Raw genomic sequence first — 13,536 nt, 5'->3', positions numbered from 1 at the left:
ACTTGTATTGCTTATTCTTTGTTAGGCAGGACTGTGGTTGGATTTAGGCCACTTTTCTAGGACTACCTGAATTTCAATCAGTTCCTCTACTACGGAACACAAAGTCTCAAGCATACTCTGAGAGCTGGTTTCAGGTAGGTAAAGCTGTATTTTTTGTTGGTGTGAATTGCCACTTCTTTATTCAAGATTTTCATCTTTTTTTGTGCTTGTTGGAAGCAGGTTTTTGATGACCTGATTATGTTGGTTCATCTCCTTACAAAGTTGAATCTGTGAGATTCTAGCTCTTATAGGCCAGACCAAACACTGAGCTGTCTCATTGCCTGTGGTTTTATCAATTAATGGGAATTGTGCCATAGACTTAAAAGAAAATAGGTTGGAGCCCTGTTTCTACATATTATAATTATTCCCTCTAACTCTGGGGTCTTAAGATGTAGACAGACATAAAATGTAAGAAAAAAGATTATCTCGTTTTTTCCACTAGATTGTTCTAAACTGTTACATTTGATGGCACTGCTTCAGTTAGGTATGTATTTATCTATGTTTTTCCATAAAAACTTAAAACACCATTAAACATCTAATTCCAATAAGCTTTGTTATGCTTTTTTTCTTGTTTAGAGAGATGTAAATATCTCTGCAGATATATTAAAGTTCTGTCCAATCAGTGAAAACCTAATCAAATATGAGATTTTTTTTCTCAGTTTTCTGATTTCACTGAGCAGCAGAATGACTCAGGAAGTATCAGATATAAAACAATGTAACAATTAAATTCACTCCTTTCTCCCTAGAAAATTGAGACAGAGCAGCTTGCCCCAAGGGTACTTGAAATTTTGCGGTTTCATGTTTTTGAGCTGAATAAAGACCTTCGACCCTTAAATAACCACCTACTTCTCTCTAAATTTGTGTGAGAAGTAAAGGTCTTTGTGTCTCACAAATGTAAAAATAATATATTAATTTGATTGCAGTGATAAAGGAATAAAACCAGTGAAAACAAACCTTCACCTTGTTTCCTTCACCCTTGTGCAATGAATCAATGACTTGGCATTGTGGTCTGATGACCCAGATAGCTGAAATAGTTTAATCAATTTAACAACACAGATTGTGTTGAAAAGTATCCACATGTCACAGATCCACACACGGACTTGTGACACTAAATCTCTGACAGCTCAGCAGCCTTTGGAGGCAGATAAGGACTCTGCTGTATGTGGTTTATGCACGAGGGCTGGTAACACATCTCCTGCTGCAAGTGAAAGCACAGTGCCTGTGGTGGGACTGTGAGCTTGTGTGTAAAAAGGTTAGACACATTTTTAACGTGTAAAAAGATTAGGCACATTTTTAGGCACTTTGATTGTCTAATTCCCTACTGGATTTTGTTAGTTGGAGGGCATGGTGCTGTCCATCAGGATTCTTAAGCCAAGTGCAATGAGTATGTTTATGTTCCCCTAAATCAACTGTGCTCAGTAAGCAGAACAGTCTTAGAATAATAGAATCATCTAGGTTGGAAAAGGCCTCTAAGATCATTGAGTCCAACCGTTAACCCAGCACTGCCATGTCCACACTAAACCATGTCCCTAAACACCACATCTACAGTCTTTTAAATCCCTCCTAAATGGTGATTCTACAACTTCCCTGGGCAGCCTGTTACAATGCTTGATCATCCTTTCGGGGAAGAAAATTTTCCTAATAACTAATTTAAACCTCCCCTTGTCCAACTTGAGGCCATTTCCTCTCATCCTGAAGATTTTTTTTTGCTTGAAAATGGGCAAGGTATGTTGATGGCAACAAAGAACAACAATATCTTCTGGGCTGTTTTGCTATTTTTCCCGAGCACCAGCTCCTCTGGAAAATTATTTTGGGCAAAACGTCACTCATGGACACGGTGCTGAAGTGTGAGCCACTGTCCTTGCAGAAGTTCAGGGTCAATTATCCCACTCATCATTATTCCTCCATTGCCACACAACAACAGCAAAACAGTCAGTCTTGAGCTGTAGTGTGAGCATAGTCAGGGTGTGATGACAGCTCTGCATCTCTGACAGTATATCCTTCCTGGGAAAATACCTCAATTATCTTTGCTGAAAGCCACCAAAGGAGGAAATTCCTGGACTTTCCTTGCATTTTTCTGATGTCCTGTTTGGTAGCTAGGGTTCCAGGTTCAGAGGGACCCACAAGGATCATCAAGTCCAACTCTTAAGAGCATAGGGATCAAACCCACAACCTTGATGTTGTCAATACCATGCTGTAATCAACTGAGACATCTCAGAGAGTTCTGTGGTAATTTTTCCCACTCTGACTTCAATGTGAATTTTACTTGAGGATGATAATAGTAGGAAAAGAGAAAGGGAAAAGGAAAGAGAAAGCGAAAGCGAAAGGGAAAGGGAAAACAGCAAGTGGATAGGAAACAAGAGGGAGAGGTTGGGGGAAAAAAAAGAAAAGAAAAAATAAAATTAAAAATTAGAAATATAGGAAAAAGAAAAAAGGAAAAAAAATAAAGACATTCTGCACAATTAGCATTCTGATAGTGATGTTAATTTTAAAGAGTAGTTTCTGTAGTGGTACCAGTCTAATGATTTCACTGGGACACATCCTAACAATGCTCCAGAGGAACAAGGCATGCAGAATTTGTCTCACTGATGTTCATTACAGAATAAAGTAACCAGGGCATCAGTCACAGTGCACATTGTTTTTTGTGGTTGGATGACAAGACTTGGTAGGGGGGAACACAATCCAAATAATACTTTATCCCTGTCTAGTTACCCGTCTGAGTCCAACCCTGCTGAGTGCTTGGTATTCTGTGTATTCTGATTCCTTTCCTTGATACACTTATTCTTCTGTTCAACTTTAAATGTATGAAAAGTCCCAGAGGTTCAAGCTAAATGTGTGTTCAATTGTTGCAATAAAGCTGTGGTGTTCTGCTCTTCACAAGATAAAGACTCTTCAGAGGATCCTGAAATCCTTCTGAAGCATTACTTAATTGATCTTTGTGATATTTCAGCGACAAATGCAGTATTGTTCCATTTCTTAGAACACTAAGCTGAACTATGAAAGGTAAAAGTCATGATCCATCTGGGAAAGTGTAAAGAAAGGAATTAAAGTGCCTGGACTACCGATGTCATGATATACGTACTAAACAACTTTAACCATGAAAATGTCATTCTTTCTGTAGCCCTGAATGCTTCTTTTTGTAGCCCTGAAATTCAGTAAATATTATTTTGTCATTCTCAGTAATAGACTACAGGCTTCACAGGATCTCAGAATCATTTAATTTGGAAAAGAGCACCAAGATCACTGAGTCCAACCTTTGAACAATCACCACCTTGTCAACTAGACCAGAGCATGAAGTGCCACATTTGGCTGTTTATTGAACACCTCCAGGGATAGTGGCTCTACCATCTACCTGGTCTGTCTTTTCCAATGCTTGACAACCCTTTTAGTGAAAAAATTCTTCCTGATGTCCAATCTGAACTTCCTGAGTGTTGCAGCTTGAAGCTACGTACTCTCATCCTGTTGCTGATTGCCTAGGAAAAGAGGACAACCCCCACCTGGCTGTCTCCTCCTGTCAGGTGGTTGTAGAAAGCAAGAAAATCCCCCCTGAGTTTCTTTTTCTGAAGGCTAAACACCCCCAGCTCTCTCAGTTGGTCCTCATATGACTTACTCTCTAGACCCTTCCCCAGCTCCATTTTCCTTCTCTGGACAGGATCCATCACCTCAATGTCTTTCCTGAATGGAAGGACCCTAAACTGGTCATGGGATTCAAGGTGTGGCCTCACCAGTGCTGAGTACAGGGGGACAATCACTGCCCTGATCCTGTTGACCATACTATTTTTGATACATGCCGGTGCTATTGGCCTTATCACCCACCTGGGTATCCTCTGGCTCGTGTTCAGCCCTGTCCACCAGCACCCCCAGGTCCTTTTCCACTGGTTACCTTTCCAGCCCCTCTCCTCCCAACCTGTATCACTGCAGGGGGTTGTTGTGACTCAAGTGCAGGACCTGACACTTCACCTTACTGAAACAAACAAACTCTCCAAGATTTTGGGGTTGTCAGTTTTTGTTTCAGCTTGACCTGCCCTGCTCAGAGTTTTATTTAGCTTCTTTGTCTGCAGCAGCAATTTCTAATGGCCGGGTAGCTACTGACTTATTTATCTACATTTTACTTATTTTTGTGTTATTGTGTGCTACAGTCATAATTTTCACAGAGCTAATGATAAAAAACTTCTGAAAAAAAGTCCATTCAGATTAAACAAACTATTTGGCAGACCAGACTGAACTGCTCTTTGTCTTCTCTTCCAAGATTAACTTGAATACTGATTTTTATTTATTTATTTATTTTTATTTTGGCTATAGTAAGTGATCTGAAATAGTTTGGTTCTTTTCTAATTCCTGGCTTGCAGTCCTATTTTGTTCAAGGTACAGTGTAGAAAACAGCTTAAAGTAACCCAAGACTGAATGATAAATAGCTACTCTAGATGGATTGAGCAAAAGTGAGATGACTTTTGTTTCACTAAGACAGACTTCACCAAGGGTAAACCAAGCTGCTTTAAAATGGGCGTTTAAGATCTTTAGAGATGCTCCGGGATACGGAAGACATCTGGACTCAGATGGCAAATGCTACACAAATCTTAGGAGAGCCACACTCTTCTCCAGTCCCACAGTGCTCAAAATGGCACCAAACACTTACAGGGAGGCAATCTCACCTTACTGAGCATTAAAAATATATGCTTTGAGCTAGTTGTCTGTAAGCCTTTATTGGCCATTATATAAAAGCAGATCGTAGAAGACTATCTGTTGAAAAGAAAGGAGCACATATTTTTCCTAAAGTAGGGGCCTACAATAGACCAAAAGACTTCTCGGTAAAAACATCCATCTTTCTCTACAAGGCATAGCAGTGATCTAGTACAGCACATTAAGTTCCTGCTGATATCATACATTCCATGAGATGAATACTGAGTTAAGAAATTATGTAAAACTCTTCAATGCTTTTTGTTTTGTTTTGTGTATGTTTGTTTGTTGGAAATACCTAATGACAAGAACTTCACTGAATTATGTGAAATAATACTTTGCTTTCCCAGTGAATTTGCAGGCTTGTAGTCCTATGCTGTTCTCAAAGCTGAATAGATCTATTGATTTGTCCGAGAGCAGTACTGCAGAGCGTCGGTTTCATAGTGTATTCTTATTCACTGCATCCTAAAATTGTACAGTATTTGCCATCTATGAAAAAGAGAGTTGAGCATAAATGTTTCCATAAGCAATACCTTGAAGCTAAGTGGTACTTCCAAAAAATATATGCATCTAGGTTGTTTACATCACTTGGTTTCAAGAATGGCATACATCTTCACAGTGCTTTTCCCCTGAAAAGAAATATTAAATTGAGAATATTTGGTACAAAACCATTGCTGACTTAACAGATATCACATAGAAAGTCTAGAAGATATCTGAAGTTTAAGTTGGGACTTTGGCTCTAGATGAAGACAGGTGTCCTCATATGTAATCAGTTCCTAATTTCCCACTTTATTCAAAGGGATTTGAGACTAGAGAGAAAATTTGCTAGATTTAGCTTAGTGGCAATTCATCTGAATGATCCTCTGAACTCCTGTATCTCTGCTCCAGGAATTCAGTTTAGTTGCCCACAAACAGACACCTATTGCCACTTAGGACACTTTAGGGTGTTCATGATACATCTCCATGGCTCTGGCAGACATATTAAAAGAATACTGATACTTCATGATTCAGTCCTGAAAGCCACTATTGTTTTTCTTATTCTGTGTGATTCTGTGTGTCCTCCAGTCTGGAGTGTGAAGTATTTTGATGCTTGTTTTCTCATGTATGGGTTATATCTACACTTGTTGAGTACAACAGACGTTCAATACTAACTCTCGGTACAAACGCGAGCTTGCATTGCTGTATTTTATTCTCCTAAGGAAACAGGAGATGAAGAGCCTCTGAAGTGTTCTATATGCAGGAAGAAGGAAGAAAGACACAGAGTAAATATTTCTTTAGTTATTGTCACCTTGGTAAAAGACCTCAAAAGCTCTGACTTACAGACCTAGTTACTGCTTGTGCTGCAGCAGGATCCAATTAGAAGACCCAATGAAAACAGATTAGTTCCACCGTGTGGTTCCTAGAAAAACATTAAGTGGAAGACAGCACAGAAATGAGGGATTTGAGTATTTTTTGACAAATGGGGTCTAAAACCTTATGGAGCTAATGTTCACTAGTAAAGGATTATGGAATGGGTCAAAAGAGGAAGTAAATAATTAGACAGATGAGAGAGAGAAAGAAGTTTTCAAGTTCATCTGGAGATGAACTGAGATACAGGGAATTCAAGTTAAGCAAAAAACAAATCTTAAAACCAAAGACCTGCAAATGAGAAAGAGCAAGGCTATCAGAAAAAACTGGTTTGGGTCATAAGGACGACATATGGACAACATGGAATGTGCAACATGGAATGGACAGCATTGGAATGGACTTTAAGGATTATAATGGACTGCCCAGGGAGGTTATGGATTCACCGTCCCTGAAGGAGTTCAAGAAAAGACTGGATGGGGCACTCAGTGCCATGATTTAGTTGACAAGGTGATCAGTACAAAGCTTGGACTTGATGATCTTGGTGGTCTTTTCAACCTAAATGATTTTGTGATTCTGTGAATTGAAAACAACTGTGAAGTTTCACATTTCTGGGTTTTCCAAAGTGCACTGACAAGTCTGAACTTGGCATGTGCTGTCCAGTATTGCACTGAACACTGCCTGACAGAGAATATAAAATGTATTTTGAAGCCTCATCCACAAAGTTCAAATATTTTGTTATGATATATTGACTTAACATTACAAATATTGATCTAAGCCAAAAACAAAATTATGAATTACCTTAGAGGGCAATAAACATTGATATTAACTTTAGAAAAAAACCAACAATGTGCATTACATACAAATACGAAAAATATCTTGTCCTGCAACCAAAATATCCCATATATTATCTCTTTCAATTCATTCCACATTTTGCCATATAAAAGTAGTGTAAATGTGAAAAGATGAAGACATATCAGAAAGTAAAATACAAGGAAGTAAGACATGGATATTTATACACTGCCATTTTAGAAGAGTATTAGGGTTTTATTCTTAGGATCTGCAGTACCATTTACCTATGGAAAATAACATAAATGAATTCTTAACAGTATATATCTCTTTATCAGTAATTATGAGTTATTTTCACAGAAGTGTTAGAGTATTACCTACTTAAAGGGCCTTTGTGAGAGTTTTGTCATCCTTAGTAGTAGTAGTAGTAGTAGTAATAATAACTGTTTATTACTTCACCGCTTTTATCTATAAAGTTAAGAGATTAATCCCATCCTTACACTATAGTTCTATAATGTCTAATAAAACAGGTCTTGAGCTTAGTTTGGGTTTCTGCTATGTAATTTCTTTTTTTTTCCCAGCAGACTTAGAGATTTAGATTAGAATCATAGAGCAAAGATAGATTCACTGTAGTAGTAAAGATTCTGCAGTGGTACTTTCACAACCTTGTGCGAATTCTGCAAGGAAAATATGGGTAAAAATAAGAAAAAACATGCAACTGCCAGATGACATAACAGACCTGGCTCTGAAAACACACAAGAAGAAAAACTATGAAGCAAAGATATTTTTACTAACATTCTTCATTTTTTTTTTGAAGCTAGACACTGTTTGCAAAGTGTTTTCTTATGCTTGGATGATCAGCACTAAATAAATTGAAGTGAAAATGTGCTGGATAAGTGTTATTAGTAAAAATATGGATTGTTAGCTAAAGTGATATTTCATGATATAACACAAAAATAAACCAAAACCCTTGAGGTAGAAACTGTTTTGCTTTGAAAAGTCAATGAGTATTGATTTTAATATGAACTATGTTTGTTTTATATTGCTAGCTATATAAAAGATTTTGATCGTTTCAGAAGAATAATGTGACAAATAGGATTGTAGAGGATTTTTCTTATTGGACTAACTAAAAATGTAATAAAACAATCAGAGACCTTTCAAAGATACAAAATCTTTTTATCTATTAAAATGCATAGATCAAAATGTTCATTCTGCTTATGCTGGCATTTAATTGAAAATTAAACTACATCATAGAGATTACTAAGAAATGAGAATAAGTGGGTGGACAATCTCCTTCAATGTCAGGGACTGGCTTTTGCAGTCTCACTGAGAGTATGTTTCCAAAAATTTGGAGAAGCAAAACCTGCCAGTCAGGACCTAGAGTTTGGAGGTATCTTTCTCTGGCTTGGTTGCTAATGGAAAATCCTTTTTCTCTCTCATTAAAATGGATACAGCTTCAAGTTATCTACCTCACAGCCCATTGCAATACTAAAAAGGGAGAAATTAGCATATAATCAAAGCAGTGTGTGAAAGTGAGTAAATGAGTTTGTATATTTAATGGGTATGGGTAAGAGTGTTAAACAGCTTTTATTCTCTAGTATGTGCCATACATCCTGGTGAGATTCTGGCTGTGCAGACAATACTCTCATCTCACCACGTTGGATCAATGCTGTGTACATCCCTGCATGAATGTACATGCACATGCACGTTTACACAGAGTGGCCCACTCAATTCAGTAAGAAATCATTGCTAGAAGCTTCCCTACGGAAAGATAAGCTTTGCTATTTATCCTGTTTAAAATGCACTTTATCAAAACCCATCTGGAGGAATTGTATATTTGAATTGTGTTGAGGTTTAAGCTGGCACACCACACAGCTCACTCATTCCCCCAGTGGGATGGGTGAGAGAACTGGGGGAAAAAAAAGTAAAATTCGTGGGTTGAGATAAAGACAGTTCAACAGGACAAAGAGAAATGTATAAAACCAACAAAAACAGTAAAAACAACAATACCAAACAAGTGAGGCACAACGCAATTAGTCACCACCTTATGACCGATGCCCAGCCAGATTCCGAGCAGTGGCCCCCAGCCAGCTTTCCCCACTAGTTTATATACGGAGCATAACATGATATGGTGTGGAATATCCTTTTGGCCAGTTGGGATCCTCTGTGTCTCCTCCTAGCTCCTTGTGTACCCTCAACCTCCTGGCTGGCGGCATGGGCTGAGAAGCAGAAAAGTCCTTGACTGAATGTAAATGCTGCTCAGCAACAACTAAAATATCCATTTATTCTCAACACTATTTCATCCTTGAGAACACAGCTGCGATGGGCAGGGCATGTCTCCAGGATGAAGGACCACCGCCTCCCTAAGATCCTACTCTATGGTGAACTTGCCACTGGCTGCCGCATGAGAGGAGCCCCGAAGAAAAGATACAAGGACTCCCTGAAACAACATCTCAGCCTTGGCCATATTGATCAACACAACTGGTCTACTCTGGCCTCCAATCGGGAGGCCTGGAGACACACCATCTATAACGCAGCTGTCTCCTTCGAGAACACACGCAGGATCACTCTCGAGGAAAAAAGGCAGCGCAGAAAGAACCGTGTATTGCAGAATACACCATCTAAGGAGTCTTTCTGCTGCGCCTTTTGCAATCGGATATGTCTGTCACGTATTGGCCTCATAAGCCACCAACGTGCCTGTAGCAAATGTGGATAGAGCCTTCCCAAATCTTCGTTCGCGAAGCCTCGCCATGAAAAAAAAATTTCATCCTAAATTCAAAACACAGAACTATACCTGCTCCTAGGTAGAAAATTAACTCTATCCCAGCCAAAGCCAGGACAGTATCTAAAAGCAGATTAGCATAATTCAATCAGCCTCTATCTGCTGAACACTCTTGTCATCTCCTCAAAGATTTAATAGTGAATGTTTTTGCCTGACCTTTGCACACTCCAGCAATAATCTCTGAGAATATGCCAGGCACATTTCTCTATAAGACTTGTTAGGAATCAAGCAACTTTTAAAAACTGGAAGCAGAGCAAAACCTACTTAGGAAATCTTTTGTGCTCAAATACAAAAGTTTTGAATTTTGAATCACAATCATTAGTATTCACTGGCAACAGTCCTTAAAAATAAAGGTAACTTAGGATAGATTTCCATAATCAAGAGGATTTTAGTGTTAATAAGATCTATTCCAATGCTCACTGAAAATGATAGAATGATTGTTTTGATGCCTATAGATGAGATACTCCATGTCATTGGTAACAAAAATTTTTTTTTTTTTTTCACAGTAAGAAATGCTTCTGAGTTTGATTAAAGTCTCATATAGCCTCATATCAATTCTGTAGCATTGATATCCCTGTCACAAAGTTCCCTATTTTAGATATCCATTAATTTTCTCTTTTTTTCCCTATTCACTTTCTCCATGCCAGATCTGATTTTAGAGACCTATATTGCATTTTTTTCTGTGCCTCTTCTTCCTCTGCTTCCAGTTGTCAACTTTTCAGGCAAAGGACTCTTAGTCTTATAATTTATAGAATCATAGAATTACAGAATGGTTTGGGCTGGAAGTGACCTTAAAGATCATCCTGTTCCAATCCCCCTGGATGGGCAGGGACACCTTTCACCAGACCAGGTTGCTCAAAGCCTCATCCAATGTGGCCTTAAAGACTTCCAGGGATGGGGTATCCACAAGTTCTCTGGGTTACCTGTGCCTCACACCCTCACAGTAACAAATTTCTTTCTAATATCTAATCTAAACCTGCCCTCTGTCAAATTAAAGCCAATCCTCCTTGCCCTACCCCTGTTTGCCCTTGCATTTTCTTCAATCGTTCTTTCTAAACAATAAAATGGTTCAAAATTTTCTTTACTATTTCTATTTATAATTCTCTTTATAATAGAAATAGGACTGTATAATTTTACTATTTATAATAGAAAAAGGATTGTATTCTGTTGGAGATACATCAACACAATTCCTGTTGACAGGTGCAGGAGTTTCACAGAAAAAAACAAACCTTGAGAGCTGTAATGTCTGTGTGTACACAGTCTATCACAATTAGAGAATACTGGTTTACTGTGACTATGCTTCTTTCACAACCTAGTTTATGCTATATAGCTCCATTTTCTGCAGGTAAAATTTGTCAAAATGAAGAAAGATTTTTAGTTATAGTAGTGTAAATACCGGCTAGATCCTCAAGTAATGCAAACTTAACTTGACTAGTAACAGGTAGTTGACTAGTAAGGGAACTCTGATATCAGATTTACATGTCTGCAGGTTATATTCTGCTTTAGGTAAGTAATTTCTTTCTTCGCATTAACCCAAATATACAGCTTGTTGATGAAGGGACTAGAGAAAATGGAGGATTCTGGGTTTTATAACCTATGCTTCTGTCTCACTGAAAGCAAGACCAACATATATAGATAATTAAAGGTGGAACTGACCTATTCTTACTTTGCTAATGTATGTGGTTTTAGAATCTTGTTAGATTAATTATATATTACATTAGGACTAATTCTTTCAATTAACATTCTGTTATATGAATGACCAGTAATTACTGTTTACAGATTAATGGGGTTTGACAATTGTGCGGATGTTTTTAGTCAAATTCGGAAATACCACAACTTTTTTTCTAGTCCTGCTCTTCAGTGGTTTTGACAGTTCCAGATGTCAACTGAGATCCATGCAATGTAGTTTTACAAAAAGAGCCTGCAATGTGCTTAGCGTGGGTCTGCAGAGTAAACCAATCCAGGAACTGATGAAGAAGGCAACAGCTTACTTGTTAAGAGTTATCACTCAGCATGAGAACCTGATCTGAAGCTGTTGAGAACAGAAACGGAGATTCTGGCAGTCATGAAGACTCTTCATCAAGCCCTTCATGTTATTTATTGTTTGGCACAAGGCCAAATCTACAGACTTAGAGGCTGTAGTTCATAAATCTGAACCACCTCAAATAAGTGCAGGAGTAACAGCCAGTTCAAGCGGTAAAATAACCTTCACAGAAGGTGTCACTCTAAACGGGGAACTGCCTTATTCCCTTTCTCTTATGAGACACTTAAACTTACATTCCATCTAAAAATCAACAGGACCTTAAAGGTGGCTAAGGGCCAAATTCCCACCCAGAGTCTCTCTCACTCTCCCTCCTCAATGGGATGGGGAAGAAAATAGGGTGGGAAGGTTTGTAGGTTGAGATAAAGACATGGAAGTCACCAGAGATCCCTGCTCTGAGCCTGCAGCTGCTCCTGCTCTCCTCCTCCTCTGGCCCTTCCTGGGATCCCTCTGCTGCTGCTCCCTCCTCAGCTCCCTCCTCCTCTCTCACTGCCACCTTTGACCCTTGCTGGAACTTGTTTTCCCCCAGACATCAGAAGCCTTGGGATGGCAGGAATGTTCCTTCTCACTTTTTGAGAGACATCATACAGTATATAAAAATCAGTGGAGTCTTACATGAAACTTTTAAGTTCTCTAAGTTCTTTTCCTAATCTAACAATTTATGGCTCAGAAAGTTGTGGAAATATGTGTAGTCTCACAGTGAAGTTAGAGAGACATTCTGGGAAGAGATTTGCCATATGTCTTCAGCTCTTCTGTAAATGCCTGTAGTTCTATTCATAGGTACCATGCCAAAGCCCTGAAGAAAGATGGCTGAAAAAAGCATTTTGACAACAGGAATATATCTTTGCTAATAAGCTCCTTTGGAAATCTGAACAATCTTCCAGGATGTCTTCTGTTCTCATTTCCTTTCTCTTATATTAATTAATTTCCTGATCACTACTGATGGATATGTTTCAAGTGAGCCATAGTATATCAAACTGATTTATAGAATAAAATGTGTATTTACTATTCCTGGATCCTTCTTCAATTAATATTGTAAAGAGTGTGCTATTTATATAGTCAGGGAGGCAATTTGTCAGGACAATAGCTATTCCACCACTTAGCAATAGTATTTCTTACAATAAAACTCCAGTATATGCATAAACGCTCTTATAGGCACAGGTTCACACTCATATTTGTAGATGAAACTGAATTCTAATTTAAATTTTAATTCAGTTTTAAAATAATGTATATTAACTTGAGTTAGCTTTGGGATTATGTTATCCTTCCGTTAATCCCTGAGTCAATCAAAGATACAGAAAAGTTCAACTGGTTTGATAGCAAAGACCCTACCCCTTTCAGTTTCAAACACATGAATCCGTATCCCTGAAATGAAAGGTCAGCCTCATTAGGTCCAAACACTCATGAGATGAAAAAAGGGATGAAGAGGGAGCTACACTTTGTTAACCACGGTAAAGGTACTACACATTTCCTGAAACTGATCTAAAAAGAACATGGCTCCAAGTTTTTGTCTGGGATACACCTCAAGGTGTTCAAGTTTAAAAACAGACTAACTAGGGAAAAAAGATAGGAATGTAGTTTGAATATCTTATCAAAGGTAGTATTTGAAAGAAAACTCCACGAGTTTTATGGTTCACTCACAACTTAAGCCTTTGAATGGGACAATAGCAAACAGTGAAAGACAAAAGCTAACTGAACTGATCCACATCATCTCCACAACTGAACAGTGACTAAAACAGTTGACAACTGAGATGAAATATGTGGAGGTTCTCTTAGGAGTTATTACCCTGTCTATCCTGGTCCTTGAAGAAAGGCTGCTGCCGTGTCAGCAGGGCTGGTAGATCTGAGCAAGTACCAAGTCCTC

Source organism: Lepidothrix coronata, unplaced genomic scaffold (assembly GCF_001604755.1).
Source record: "Lepidothrix coronata isolate B3197 unplaced genomic scaffold, Lepidothrix_coronata-1.0 Scaffold67, whole genome shotgun sequence".
Classification (NCBI taxonomy): domain Eukaryota; kingdom Metazoa; phylum Chordata; class Aves; order Passeriformes; family Pipridae; genus Lepidothrix; species Lepidothrix coronata.
Note: the sequence above shows the minus strand (reverse complement) of the source record.